The sequence below is a fragment of the Natrix helvetica genome, assembly GCF_964273705.1.
Source record: "Natrix helvetica genome assembly, chromosome: 5".
In the NCBI taxonomy this organism is placed as follows: domain Eukaryota; kingdom Metazoa; phylum Chordata; class Lepidosauria; order Squamata; family Natricidae; genus Natrix; species Natrix helvetica.
In genome coordinates, this window is record NC_138551.1 from 141,035,476 (window position 1) to 141,044,445 (window position 8,970).

Consider the following 8,970-nt stretch of genomic DNA (forward strand, 5'->3'; position numbering starts at 1 on the left):
ACACAGTCATAGGCTGCATTAACAGAGCTCAAGGTCACAAGAGGTGTTAATACCGCTCTATAAGGCCTTGGTAGGAACCCACTTGGAATCCTGCATCCAGTTTTGGTCGCCACAATGAAAAAAAGATGTTGAGACTCTAGAAAGAGGGCAGAGAAGAGCAACAAAGAGGATTAGGGGGACGGAGACATACTAAGAACAGTTGCAGGAATTGGATCTCTCTAGTCTAGTGAAAAGAAGGACTAAGGGGGAATCTGATAAACAGTCTTCCAATATTTGAGGGGCTGCCCCAAAGAAGATGGGGTTCACCTATTCTCCAAAGCACCAGAAAGCAGGAAAAAGAAGTAATGGGTGGAAACTAATCAAGGAGAGAAGCAACCTAGAACTAAGGAAGAATTTCCTGACAGTTTGAAGAATTAAGCAGTGAAATGACACCAGAGGTTGTTGATGCCCCAACACTGGAGGTCTTTAAGAAGAGATTGGAGAGCCACTATTCTGAAATGGTGGAGGGTTCTCTGCTTGAGCAGGGGGTTGGACTAGACGACCTCCATGGTCCCTTCCAAGGCTATTGTTCTGCTATTCGGTTGTTCTGTTTAGCTTATATAACTGACTTTCTGTGTAAAGGGGGCAGGATGTTCTATCCAGGTAAACTTTCCTTTCTACTTTCCTTTGACGAGTTAAACTACAACAAATTGTAACTTTTGACTTCCAGGTTCCCTCTTTGTAGGACAGAATCTTTTTCAACCGGAACATTCCCAGTAAATCCTCATGGAATGATCTGCTTGTCCCAGATTGCTTAATCGTGCTTGTCGGGGCACGAGCCGAGACCCAGATTGGGCCAACAATTTCTCCTCCCTAGTTAGTCCCTTGCCTTCCCTGATCCCCATTAGCTTTGCTACAATCCCCTTCTCTTCCCTGACCCCCATTAGCTCCTCTTGGCATCTCTGGCTGGTCCCTTCTATGCAGGGGTGGGATTGAAAAATTTCAGCATCCAATTGGCTGCCCAGTTGCTGGATGGGCGTGGCCTACTCGGTCTCCTGCACCACAGCCAGGGGGTGGAGTGTTTTCACCCTCCCTAAGCTCCGGAGGCCAGAAATGGGCCTATTTCTGGACTTCCGGTAGGTTCACTTTTCACCCTCCCAGAGCCTCCACGAGTACCCTATACTTACTTTGCATCCAAAACAGGCTGCGTGGAGACTCCGGGGAGGGGAGGGCGGGGTCAGCCAGTCCTTGCAACTACTGGTTCCGTGAAGCAGATTAAAATTAACATTAGGTTCCACTGAACCTGTCTGAACCGGCTGAATTCCACCCCTCCTTCTATGTCCCCCCATTAGCTCCACTCAGTTTCTCCTAGCTGGTCCCCTGCCTTCCCTGATCCCATTAGCTCCCCTGGGTTCTTCTGACACAAACGAAGGGACACCAAAGAACAGAATAACAGAGTTGGAAGGGACCTTGGAGGTCTTCTAGTCCAACCTCCTGCTCAGGCAGGAAACCATCTACCATTTCAGACATATAGTTGTCCAATCTCTTCTTAAAAACCTCCAGTATCGGAGCCCCCACAACTTCTGGTGGCAGGTAGTTCCACTGAGTAATTGTTCTTCCTGTTGGGAAATTCCTCCTTAGTTCTAGGTTGTTTTTCTCCTTGTTTACTTTCCATCTGTTGCTTCTTGTCCTGCCTTTAGGTGCTCTGGATAATAGGTAACCCCTCCTTTTGTCCGTGGCAGACCCTCAGATATTGGAAGACGGCTGTCATGTCACCCCCAGTCCTTCTTTTGACTACAAGTCACTCAAAGTCAAAATTCACTCCAAGCATCTCTATGCCACTAGGAGCTCCGTTTTAGACGCGGCCTTGTAAGCCAATATATTGTTCCCCACTTTCTACCAACTAGGAAGACACATTAACTAGAAAGTATATATGATATGACACATAATAATAATAATAATAATAATAATAATAATAATAATAATAATAATAATAATAAATATTTATTTCTTAGCCGCACCCTCTCCCGAAGGACTCGGGGCGGCGTACAACGAAACATATGAAATAAATATGTGGACAAAACAAACATATAACAGAGACATATACCGAGACATACACAAGGAGGAGGTCGGCTGACAAATAAAACAATTAAAATACAGTATTTAAAAACCCCTAGATAATTAAATATAATTAAAATACCCAATAAAAACCCGTCAGGAGCGATATGGTTAAATCAAAGTTAAGCCAGGCCAGCTGCTTGGAATAGGTGGGTCTTAAGCTTAATACGAAAGGAGCGGAGGTCAGAGGTATTCCTAATATCCGGAGGGAGGTCATTCCACAGGGCTGGGCCCGCCACAGAGAAGGCTCTACTCCTAGGCGCCGCCCCCCGACACTGTCTAGTGGACGGCACCTGGAGGAGGCCCTCTCTGTGCGAGCGGATTGGTCGCAGGGATGTATGGGGCAGAATACGATCCCGCAAGTAACTAGGTCCTGAGCCATGGAGCGCTTTAAAGATTATTATCAAAACCTTGAAACGCACCCGATAGACCACAGGAAGCCAGTGCAGCTCGCGCAGGAACGGTGTCACATGGGAGTACCTAGTACTCCCCATAATTACCCGCGCGGCTGCGTTCTGGACCAACTGTAGCCTCCGGGTGCATTTCAAGGGAAGCCCCATGTAGAGAGCGTTACAGTAGTCCAAGCGTGACGTCACCAGCGCATGAGTGACTGTGCGTAAGGCGTCCCGGTCCAGTAGGGGGCGCAATTGGCGCACCAGGCGAACCTGGTGGAACGCCCCCCTTGCCACGGCTGTCACATGGTCATCCATGGACAGCCGGGCATCCAGGAGGACGCCCAAATTGCGCGCCCGCTCCACGGGGGCAAGTTGAATGCCCCCAATGGCCAATGATGGAATTAATTGGCTGAACCGGGGAGCTGGTACCCACAGCCACTCCGTCTTGGAGGGGTTGAGCTTGAGTCGGTTGTCATCCATCCAGATCCGTACGGCTTCCACACACCGGGACATCACTTTGATGGCCTCGTTGGGGTGGTTCGGGGTGGAAAAGTACAGCTGAGTATCATCAGCGTACAGATGGTATCCCACCCCGAAACCACGGATGATCTCACCCAGCGGCTTCATATATGTGTTGAAGAGGAGTGGAGAGAGGACCGACCCCTGTGGCACCCCACAAGTAAGGGGGCGTAGGGTCGACCTCTCTTCTCCTGCCAACACACGCTGCGTCCGGTCAGAAAGGTAGGAGCCGAACCACCGCAAAACGATGCCCCGGACCCCCAACCCCTCCAGCCGGCGCAGCAGGATGCCATGGTCGATGGTATCAAAAGCCGCCGAGAGGTCTAATAGGACCAGGATAGAGGAACAACCTCTGTCTCTGGCCCTCCAGAGATCATCCACCAACGCGACCAAGGCCGTCTCCGTGCTGTGACCGGGGCGGAAGCCGGACTGGCGCGGGTCTAGATAATCATTTTCCTCCAGATGTCGTGGAAACTGGTAGGCCACCACACTCTCTACAACCTTCGCCAAAAAGGGAAGGTTGGAGACGGGACGATAATTGGCCGGCTCCAAAGGGTCCAGGGAAGGCTTCTTGAGCAAGGGTCTCACCACCGCCTCTTTCAAGGCGGCCGGGAGAGACCCCTCGCTCAGCGAAGCATTCACTAGGCCCAGGAGCCAGTCTCGTGTGACCTCCCAGGATGCCAGTACAAGCCAGGAGGGGCACGGGTCCAATAAACATGTGGTGGGTCGCAGTCGTCCACGCAATCTGTCCAAATCCTCGATGGCATCTTGCAATATGTTTAATGGGAGCTGTTTCGTATCCAATTTTCCACTTAACTCTTGTGGCATTCCACAATCAATCCTCAGGGTTTTAACTGGAGGGAAGCTGTGCACCCAACCAGGCCTAATTAAGTCAAAGAACAAGCAGTTGCATTCACACAGCAACCAAACGTGGTTAGTTTCAACCTGGGCTAGGTTTTTTTGTGGGTGGTTGGTTTAGGAGGTTGTGACCTTTGTACTTTTCTTTGACGAGTTAAACTAGAAAAGATTGTAACTTTTGACTTCCAGGTTCCCTCTTTGTAGGACAGAATCTTTTTGAACCGGAACGTTCCCAATAAAATGATCTGCTTGTCCCACGTAGCTTAATCGTGCTTGCCGGAGCACAAGCCGAGACCCAGATTTGGCCAACAATTTCTCCTCGCTAGTAAGTCCCTTGCCTTCCCTGATCCCCATTAGCTTTGCTATTAGTCTCCTCTTTTCCCCGATTCCTATTAGCTCCATTCGGTTTCTCTGGCTGGTCCCTTGCCTTCATTGCCCCATTAGCTTTGCTACGAGTCTCCTCTCTTCCCTGACCCCCATTAGCTCCGCTCGGTTTCTCTGCTTGGTCCTCGTTCCTCGTGTGAAGCATCTGTAGTAGTAGCAGCCTGCAGAGAAGGTGAGAAGGCAGGAGAGAAACACCAAAAGGATCCTGGAAGGCTTCGTAGGGAGGCTGGCAAGCGGTTGTTCGTTCCTGCTGCTGCCTTCCCTTCCCGCTGTTTGCATCGGATTCCTGGCTGCATCCCCTGTGTATTTATATTCTCCGCATCAACTGTTTGGAGCCCTGTAACGCTGTGTCTCCCACATTGTTACAGGTGGGGGGCTCTGCCCCCTCCCTCTACAGACCTCCCACCCGAAAGCCAGCCTCCCACCGACACAAGTCATTGAGCCATTCGGTGCCATGAGCAGAGCTAATGGGGGGGACAGAGAACGCAAGGGACCAACCAGAGAAACCGAGCGGAGCTAATGGGAGTCGGGGAAGAGAGGAGACTAGTAGCAAAGCTAATGGGGCAGTGAAGGCAAGGGACCAACTTTGTAGGACAGAATCTTTTTGAACCGGAACGTTCCCAATAAATCCTCATGAAATGATCTGCTTGTCCCAGATTGCTTAATCGTGCTTGCCGGAGCACAAGCCGAGACTCAGATTTGGCCAACAATTTCTCCTCGCTAGTCCCTTGCCTTCCCTGATCCCCATTAGCTTTGCTACGATCCCCTTCTCTTCCCCGACTCCCATTAGCTCCATTTGTTTTCTCCAGCTGGTCCCTTGCCTTCATTGCCCCATTAGCTTTGCTACTGGTCTCCTCTCTTCCCTGACCCCCATTAGCTCCGCTCGGTTTCTCTGGTTGGTCCCTTGCGTTCTCTGTCCCCCCCATTAGCTCTGCTCATGGCACCGAATGGCTCAATGACTTGTGTCGGTGGGAGGCTGGTTTTCGGGTGGGAGGTCTGTAGAGGGAGGGGGCAGAGCCCCCCACCTGTAACAATGTTGGGGGCACAGCGTTACAGGGCTCCAAACAGTTGATGCGGAGAATATAAATACCCAGGGGATGCAGCCAGGAATCCGATGCAAACAGCGGGAAGGGAAGGCAGCAGCAGGAACGAACAACCGCTTGCCAGCCTCCCTACGATGCCTTCCAGGATCCTTTTGGTGTTTCTCTCCTGCTTTCTCACCTTCTCTGCAGGCTGCTACTACTACAAATGCTTCACACGAGGAAAGAGGTCCGGGCGCCAGGCAGAAATCCGACTGGTAAGTCAGAGAATCCCAGGTTATTTGCATTTGTCCCTCCAGTCTTCTTCGTTAAGGAAGAATTCCACAGCCTTCTCTTTCTTTTCCTTCTCTGTATGTCACCAAATATTTAACTCCCAGCAGAGTGGTAGCTCTGTCCATGAGCCACCCCTCTGGCCTGAAAGGCAATCCCCCCCCCCATGCAAAGGCGATAGAGGAATAATAGAGTCGAAAGGGACCTCAGAGGTCTTCTAGTCCAACCCATCCAGGAAGCGGCTGCTTCAGTTCTGCAACTGACTTTCTTGGAGAAAGAGCTGAGCTGAAGAAGCTTCTTGGTTGAGAATAACAGAGTTGGGAGGGACAAGCAGGAGGCAGAGAGTCTCATAGAGCTGGAAGGGTTAGGGTTAGGGTTGACTAAGATTGAACCTGGTTAAGACTGAGAGGCCACAAGGAAATCCCAGGGCCATCAAGTAGCATGGGAAAAGTTTTTTTTTTAAATCCTAGAAGGAAACGGCATGGTTTCCCCATTGTTGCCAAGACAACAAGAGATAATCCCTGGGAACTGAGTTCAATTCAAAAAAGATTGAAAGGTAGGAGACCACCGGTCCCGATGATTGGTCCAAAGTCACCCAGTGGGTTTCATAGCTGAGGCAGGATTTGAACTCACCGTCTCTTGCTTTCCAGCCTGGTGCCTTAACCCCTACTAGACCAAACCTTCAAAGGGTGCATTGTTCTCCCAATCGCCTGCAATGTTTCATTTTACTACCTTTACTTACTCTGCAGTGTGCCTCGATAGCAGACTTACTCCTGGGTGTAAGTGTGCCTAGCATTTGACGGTCACCCGGCTTTCGAAAGAGTCTTGAAAAATTGCACAGGAGATGGGTCTACTGAGGTGGCCCATTTAGGGAACCTCCAAGTCCAGCAGCAGTCTACCTTAATGTTTTGGGATCTAGCAGTTGGAAGGAGCTATGGCAGCTTAGCATGACCCTATGCCTCCAGATAGGTGAGGCCGGTCTATCAGGGCAAAGATGGGAGGGAGCATCCTGCTTCTGCTTTGGCCTTTCAGCCCCAGGAGCCTTCGCAGGCAGTCGCTTTCAGGAGAAACTATTTTTGGGTTGAATTTATATTTACCAACAAAGAATTAAAGGGAAACTAGGATTGATCCATTTCAAGCTATTTAACTCTCGTCAGCTAGCCATATTCGAACCTGCACTACTTACATATTGCATAGATGTATTAACCTCTAAGCCACAGGCTCTCCTCGCTTTGTCAGCTAAACCAGGGGAGAGAAGAAGTGCTTTTTCGGAGATACCTCCATATGTTAACTGTCTTGTTTTCATTTCTCTTTTAGTGTATGGCCTGCGGCCCTGAGAACAGAGGGACCTGCTTCGGGCCCAACATTTGTTGTGTAAAAGGAATGGGCTGTTTTACTGGGACTTGGATGAATCAGCATTGCCCGGAGGAGAACAATAACCCTTCTCCCTGCGAGGGTAGTAGAACGCCCTGCAGTGGGAATGGGCGATGCGGAAGCCCTGGCATTTGCTGCAATTGGGGTATTTATAGGAGGGGGGAATCAGAGGCGGGGAAGGGGAAATGAAGAGAAAAAGAAATATCAGACACAATGTAAAAAATCTCATTGCACTCATCCTCAGCCAAATGTAATGTTGAGCAGTGCTGAAGCCCTAAAGCATTCTGTTCTCTAACCAGATGCCCTCCAGATGTGTTGGACTTCAACTCCCAGAATTCCTGATAGCCCTGGGAGTTAAAGTTTGAGGCATCTGAAAAGATTTCAGCAACTTAAAAACCATCCTCTTCTATAAAGGTAGCCCTTGTTTATCAATGGTCTCAGATGGTGACTGTTCACAAAGATGAGGTGATTAAAAATTCATTTCCCAAGCAAGGCAGGCCTTTAGAATGACAAAAGTCTTCAGAGTGACTCTGATTAAGATCCAGTCAGTTTCAGGCAGCAGCTGCCAGCTGGTGGGAGGCTTCTAATCAACTAAGGTGACAAAACTGAGCTTGTTGACTTGCAGTAAGAACTTTTTAAAGATGCATAATCCAGGGAGGAGAGCAGCTCAGAAAAAAGAGCTTGTTTAAGCAGCTTTCTGTCTTGTGAGGGAGGAAAAAGAAACAGTTGGACATACGGGGCTGTACCAGAGAAAATTATCTAAATGAGGTGGCAACATGCAGTGATCTTTGCAGCCTCCTTCTCTTTCGGTCTCTCCCTCTCCCTCCCCCACCTCTCTCTCTGTATACATTAAATATATTTTGTTTAATCACTGGGTTGTTGCAACCAACGGCAGTCACTAAATGAGGACTACCTGTATCAGCATTTTTTCTACTGCATGATCAGATTTCTCAGCTCTCCATAATCATATAAAAGTCCATTAAAAAAAAAAACTTCCTGTGATAGAAACGGGAGGTGTTTTCCTTGGCCAGGAATTAAAAACAGCCTTACCAACTTCAGTCTTCCTCAGCCTTGACCACTTAAAGATTTGTGGCTTGGGAATTCTGGGAATTGAAGTCCACACATCTTAAAGTGGTCAAGGCTGAGGAACACTGACCGATTCCTAAACCTTTAATTTGCAGAAATCCAGAGGGGAATATTTTCCAATCAATCAGAATAGAGCTGGAAGGGACCTTGGAGGTCTTCTAGTCCAACCCCCTGCTCAAGCAGGAGACCTTATATCATTCCAGACAAATGGTTGTCCAATCTCTTCTTTAAAACCTCCAGTGATGGAGCAGCCACAATTTCTAGTGGCAAACTGTTCCACTGGTTAATTGTCCTCACTGTTAGGGCATTTCTCCTTAATTCCTGGTTGCTTCTCTCCTTAATTTGTTTCCATCCATTGTTTCTTGTCCTGCCCCCTGGTGCTTGGAAAATAGATTTGCCCCCTCCCCTTCATGGCAACTCCATGGGTTGTGGACCCTCCTAACCCCACCAGAGTGAGTTGCTGCTAAAATCCCACCAACAAGAGCTAGGAAAAGCCTTGGCCGTCTTCCCTACCTGTCTGGGACTGACTCAATGGGTTCTTCTCCTTCCCATCCCTTTACAGACGTTTGCTTCCACAATCCTTCCTGCATAGAGTAGAATGGCGAGAGAGGACGGACGTCTCTGGAAAGGAATTTGACCTGGCTGGATGATCTCCTTCTCCAACTGGTGGACCTGCCTAACAAGCAGCAACAAGGAAAACCACAAGGTCATTAAGGTGTCGGAGAGATGGCGTTTCGTGGGCATAATGGGCTTAGAACCAAAGTAGCCCTGAGTGACCCAAAGCCTATAATCATTGAAGAATAAAACGTAAATACTTTACCCCAAAACCAGTTCTGGATTAATAAAAGTCTTCTTGCCTCGTATGAGAAATTTGTTTAAGTGTCGTTCATTAAGAGAAGCCTCTGGCGATGTGAAGCGTTATCACAAAACCCTTGAAGGCCACAAAA

General features: G+C 48.9%; 1 long non-coding RNA gene across 1 annotated transcript; it reads left to right on the forward strand.

Moving 5' to 3' along the window:
- Nucleotides 1–5,409: 5,409 nt before the first annotated feature.
- On the forward strand, nt 5,410–8,661 carry LOC309393479. The gene is made up of 3 exons (XR_014175596.1): nt 5,410–5,550; nt 6,881–7,082; nt 8,586–8,661. It is a non-coding gene; the product is annotated as an uncharacterized lncRNA (long non-coding RNA).
- The last annotated feature ends 309 nt before the right edge of the window (nt 8,662–8,970 follow it).